At 41.3% G+C, this 5,894-nt stretch overlaps 1 pseudogene; it reads right to left on the bottom strand.

Moving 5' to 3' along the window:
- Nucleotides 1-3,961: 3,961 nt before the first annotated feature.
- LOC149246533 (putative methyltransferase PMT22 pseudogene) lies at nt 3,962-5,108 on the bottom strand (annotated as a pseudogene).
- Nucleotides 5,109-5,894: the final 786 nt, after the last annotated feature.

Below are 5,894 nucleotides of genomic sequence, written 5' to 3'. Positions count from 1 at the left end.
GTTATCACCCCAAGAAACTCTCCCAAGTTGTATATCGGAGATGCTTGGGAACATTACAAACTCAAAAAAAAGTTGGAAAATGGTGGACAAATGAGCAGGACCGGGAGTAAACAACAACCGTTGGATCAAGCATATGGGCGACAGAGATCTATCGGCGGGGGGCATCAAGCGGAAATGTGGATGGATGAACATGGGCCGTTGGATCGCAGTCGGGGAGATCCGATTGCTATCGGACTGTAGAGATGCATGAATGTTAATGAGTAGAGGGTGTATGAGTGGGTGGTAAGTGGTTTCCCCGCACCGCTTTTCGGAGGAGGGCGGTAAACGTGCGTGGGGGCGTGATCACAATAGGAGGCTGACGCATGGCAAATATGATGAGAGGAATACCGCTCTCCCCACGGGTTGATGGTTAGGAAATTCGTGGGATCAGGGATAGCGAATGTCGTCCGATCATGGGGAAAGATGAACGGGTGGTTGGGAACAAGCGATCCGATTACTTGCAGTGGGGACCTTCTGATCGGGACACAGCAAATCGACGGTGGGTATTAAGGCAGAGGATTATATGGGTGTGGATTCATGCGTTAAGCGCTTGTGGCCTAAGAAATATGGGTTATTCAATGTTTAGAAGAATAAAAAAGAGGTGGCGAGGTAAAAGGAATTGAGCGAGGAAATAGAGAGAGGTGAGGAATGTAAAGGTTTTAGGGGAACAACAGAGATACGAAGGGCTAAGAGAGAATGAGCAAGAAGAGAGAGAAGAAGGTAAATGACTACTACGAGATCCCTGTTGAGCGGGAACACACGACAAAGGTGCTATTTGGTCTTCCAAATGCTGAAATTTGTAGCAGAGCTAACAATACCAAACTTTGTGCGAAGGGTATGAAATATGATTGTGAAATTTGGCACATCTTGGTCCCTTCCCTATCGTAGTGTGGTCCACTTTATGTATTTCTCCTCATAGCTTTTGACACAGTAGTACTGCTCCTTGATGGCATCTCGGAATGAATTCCAAGAGGGTGCGACTGAAAATAGTGAGCCTGTAATTTCATCCTTGTGCCTGTAGTAGGCTTCCCACTGGTCCTTGACATTGGGGGCTACTTCGAGAAGAGTGAAAATAATATTTTCTCGACTGGAAAAATCATGAACAGAAAAATACCCTTCTAATAGATTTAACCATTTATTTACGACATCTACATCTATCTGACCCTTGAATATGAGGATTTCAAAATTAACTTGTACCTTAAATGGTGTGGCATTTCCAGAGTAGCTATTGGAAGCCAATGCATTGCCTCTGGGTAGTCACTGAAGGATCTGGGCAAAGTTTTCCATCATTGCATTCCTTTGTCGCTCAAGGGCTTCTTCGAGCAAGATTTTGATAAGATCTCTTGCCCCCTCTTCTTTCTTTTCATCTGACATGGGAGGTTGTCTGGATTTGTGAGGCTGGTCTTGCAAAGGTTCGACTAGTTCAAGCCCTAAATCCTTATATCCTGACCTTGTTGGGAACATGCAAAGAAAAGCAGAAAAAGTGCAAACACCTCTGATACCACTAATCTCGATTTAAAGAGGAATGCAATAAATTACATAGATAACCATAGACACAGATATGTAGTGGAAATAATATTTCATTTCATTAATGTAAAATACTAAAATATGCTTACAAACAAAAATGGAAATAAACCAACTAGGGTAATGGCAGCTTATCTCTAAGAAGAAATGTGGCAGCTACATGCCTCTGAACTGTGTTACAACGAGGCTCAAAGGCCTATTTATTGTTGAGAAACAATGCAAAACCATAAACATCCAAAAACCTAACCCTAGGAGACAAAACACCAAACTATGGGCCCTGTTTTGGGTAAATTGGTACATCAACTTCCCGGGGTCGTAACTTTGGAATACGATGTCCGTTTGATGCACACAATAGCTCATTAGAAAAATATATCTGAGGAATACAACTTTGGGAAGAGCAACATCTATCTAGATACCCATGTTGCTCCGAAATTCACCAGAAAACATCGTTTAGGGCCTCAAAACGGCTCTGAAAGTTCAAGATCTGAAAAACTGCTAAAAATAGTCAATTGTGCTAAAATTAAGCAAACTAAAAAAATGAAAGAGACAGTTGTGGGGGTCCAAGTGGGATAGGTGGGTGGCAACCAAAATCCACCTAGATCAAGGGATTAGGGGAATCATCGTGACCACATGTCAATGTTCATGGGTAACTATAATAAGGGAATCCCACACCTGGGTATGTGAGTGTAGGAGGGAACAAATAGTGGTACGTTAGTCACCCTCAACATTTTTTTCTTACCCTTCTTCATATGCCTTTTATTTATTTTTCTTCATAATTTCTTGGGCTCCATGGGATGAGAACTTGATGTGTAATATTTTGCAGTGGATACTCCCTTAAGGTGGGGCAGTTCATTTCCCATCAAGGGTTGTGACAATCGTTAGTTCTTTAATGATAAAGGGGTCCCATCTAGGCCCCATAAGAACTAGGATTATGGCCATGGCTAAGAGGTAGAGGTCATGCTTGGCTTTTAGCCATACACTAAATTTGTAAGTCTCAGTCATATTTTTCATTTAGTGGTACATTTCCTGTTTAGAGTTGCTAAATTATGCTTTTTCTTTTCCTTTTAGCTACATCAACCTCTAGGGCATTTTTCCAAACCCAGCCCAAGGTGTGTGTTAGCGTTTGAAATTTCACCTCAGGATGAAAAGGCAAATCTCAAAGCTACATCAAACCATTCAGCCTCGTAGCTAGCCCTACGGGGCAGGAGAAGGCTCTCTCCAGTCAATCTCGGTAAATTTTCAATAGGAAGAGATGACCAATCAAGGTAACACTGATATTAGGCTAGTAAACTGATTTGAAGGTTGATTTGGGGGTTTTTGGGGTTTTTAATTCAATGACGGGGTTTTTCTAGGCTGCATGGGCAAAATCATAGCTTCAAACAGAGAAATATAATGAACAACACAGGGTGACGATTGAGGCAAGATAGGCAAGGAATTTAGCATCAAATCTAGATTTTAAATGGGATGGCAAGACTGGTGAGGAGCTAAGGAGGGCAAACAATAACTTTGAATCCTCCTTAAACAGAAGAAAACATTGAATTGAACAAACTTAAAAGCGGAGCATGGCAGGCATGAATTCTCACTTTAACACTTCATTTGTTCAATTAGATATGATCATGTAGTGAAATGGAACATAACAAATTACATATGAAACCCAAGAAACACCTATGCTAGATTAACATACCACATGGACCTCAGAAATTAGAGTTGTGAAACTTCATTAAAAATCCCTCTGTCAAAGACTGTACAATGGAGCTCAGTTCTCCTCCAGCACTCAGAATTTGTTTTTTTTCCTCTCTCTCCCTGGCTCTAAATGAATTTTTCTTTTTTAATATATGAAACAAAACACAGCTGGGGGAAAAACAAATCGACCCCAAGACCCGGCATTTGTTTTTATCATTATTAATAAACTAAAAAAAAACAATCATCGCTTCCTGAAGAGAGAATATCGCTCTTTCTTCTACTCGAACTGTTGAAAACTGATGAAGCGGTGGCATTAGTGGCATTACAGGTGTCAATTTCCATTGCTGAAGACAAATATAGGCAATCGAATCTTGTTCCCTGCCACTTTGCAACTGCAGTCAAAAAGTAGCTTATCGGTCCCTGGTTTCCTGTTATGATGGATATCTTAGTTTTAATATAGGCATTTAATCTATGACTGTTCGCTCTTCCCGTTGCATGAAACCAATTTTTTCCAATTAAGCTGATCCTTGAAGCGCATTTTGATAGGAGAAAATCACTGCATCATTAGTAAATCACTGAAACATTGGGATGGTTTGAATGCCTCTTTTATCAGACATGATCAGCCTCTAGATTTTCCTACTCTTGGAGCATGGCTTTATGTGCATCGGGGGCATAATGGTCATTCCATGGTTAGTTAAAAAACGAATCTAAATCCTTAATTCCATCTCACAATCAAGCGAGGACTTTTATTTATCTCAGGACGCCAACTACCCTTCTGGGCAACAATAAGATTTTCTTCCGTCTGCGTGATTTTAATATTGGTGCGCCAATGTAAGGATTGCATGATAGGCAATAACTGCTTGACAATCATGGCAGTATCACGCATTATAACCCATCCTTGTGGCCTCAGGATTCTATCCATTTCTAAAATGGTATCAACCAAATTACACCTTAATGTTAAGTCACTGAAGAGATGGTCTGCATGGAGGAGATCGTATGTGCGCGGATAAGTGTTGAACGCTTCACACCAATCATAATAACCCCAAACAGGCCTCTCTCAAATATCAAGGGTAGTGCGTCTGGCCCATCAATTGGAATGACATTCATTACCCAAACTGGTTGCTCAATAAGAGCTGCGGAAAACCCTCCAAAACCTGCTCTCATATCCATCACATTTCGGATGATTGACCAATCGATACTTAAATCATGCCAGTACAACTTTTGTACAACATCCCTCCAGTATGCTGTGTCTTTTTGGAAGCCTCTACTTGAACCATTTGTGCTTCTTAGTTTATACTTCAGCCATAATGGTTCCTTTTCAAGTCGTAATGACCAATGTGATGGCCACACAGAACCATGAACAGAACTTTCACTAGGTATCTGATGAATGCATCTTTGCAGTGGTGTATACCAGGCAGCATCGGATCTATCATCCTCTTGACATAAAGGAGGATCTTGTTGTTTCCTCTGCATATAACACGAACTTGAAGTAGGTTTCTGATAGATGGCAATTCCAACCCCTGTTTTAGCCATGGTTTTCAGAACAAGTTTCCAGCACATCGACTCTGTCAACGTTATTACAGCTGTCCATACATCACGATGTGCTCGGTCATCCCGATAAACTGGAGTTGCAGACCATATAAAATATCCGCCCGGTCTAAGAATTTTGTTGATCTCTAGTAAAGGTTTTCCGCCATCTCCATGCCAGTGCACCCTACATCTTGCACAATGTACCACATCATATACATTGCTTTGGGAATACGAGCCTTTGCGTGCCAATAATCACCTAAAATTGCTGGAATGCCCCGCTCAAGAGCAAGCTGAATCTGTGCTTCATGTTCATCTTTGGGAGAAACTGACATTGTCTTTCGTAATTGCCGACTGATCTGGAATAGGAATAGCTTCCTGTTTCAAATAATGTGCATAAGCAATACGATCAACAAAAGGTATCAAGATGTGAATGCCTTAACTTGAGTGTGTGAGGTTTCATGTACAAATATCAATGGCGCTTTGGTGCGATGACATGAATGTCGAATTGAGCATCGTTAATTAACAGTTATATGATCATATTCGAAACCCTGAGGTTTGGCATTGCCGGTATTGTACAGATTGAGAAGCAAAACCCATAGTGTGCTTTGCCATCTGGCATTGATACATGTTACGTGGACTTTGATTGTGGTCAGACCAAGGGGTTAGACCAGCAACAACACTTAGTATTGCAGTCGGATGTATTTCTTCGTGGGTTGCAGGAACAGTGCAAATATCTTCAACAGGTCCGCAACTCTAATATATTAATGGAACCATTAGATCAGATAAGTCTCTATAGTGGCGTGTGGTGAATGAATGAGGCAATCTAAGGCTGCCAAAGTTTCCAGAACCAACATCCATGATGAGACCAAAACATTATCCAACCGATGCGCTATGTTGAAAAGAGTCCTGAGCGCCTGCACATTTCTTGGGTGTAAGAACAACATAATCTTTTTGATCAGCAACATGTTCAGTACGCTTTGAGCCAGGAGATGGTAAGGGACCAACAGTGCTCCTCCTATCTGAATCATTTTGAGTACTTAATGTGAACTTGCAAAGAGAAGCCAGAAATGCATTCAGAGGTTCCACTGCACGAAGAACTCCACAAGCCTGTGTGAATG

This window comes from Pinus tabuliformis, chromosome 7, assembly GCF_031772625.1.
Source record: "Pinus tabuliformis cultivar Carrire ecotype Pingquan chromosome 7, CPIR1, whole genome shotgun sequence".
Classification (NCBI taxonomy): domain Eukaryota; kingdom Viridiplantae; phylum Streptophyta; class Pinopsida; order Pinales; family Pinaceae; genus Pinus; species Pinus tabuliformis.
The sequence above is the reverse complement of the archived record's forward strand: the minus strand, read 5'-3'. Positions and strand labels throughout refer to the sequence as shown.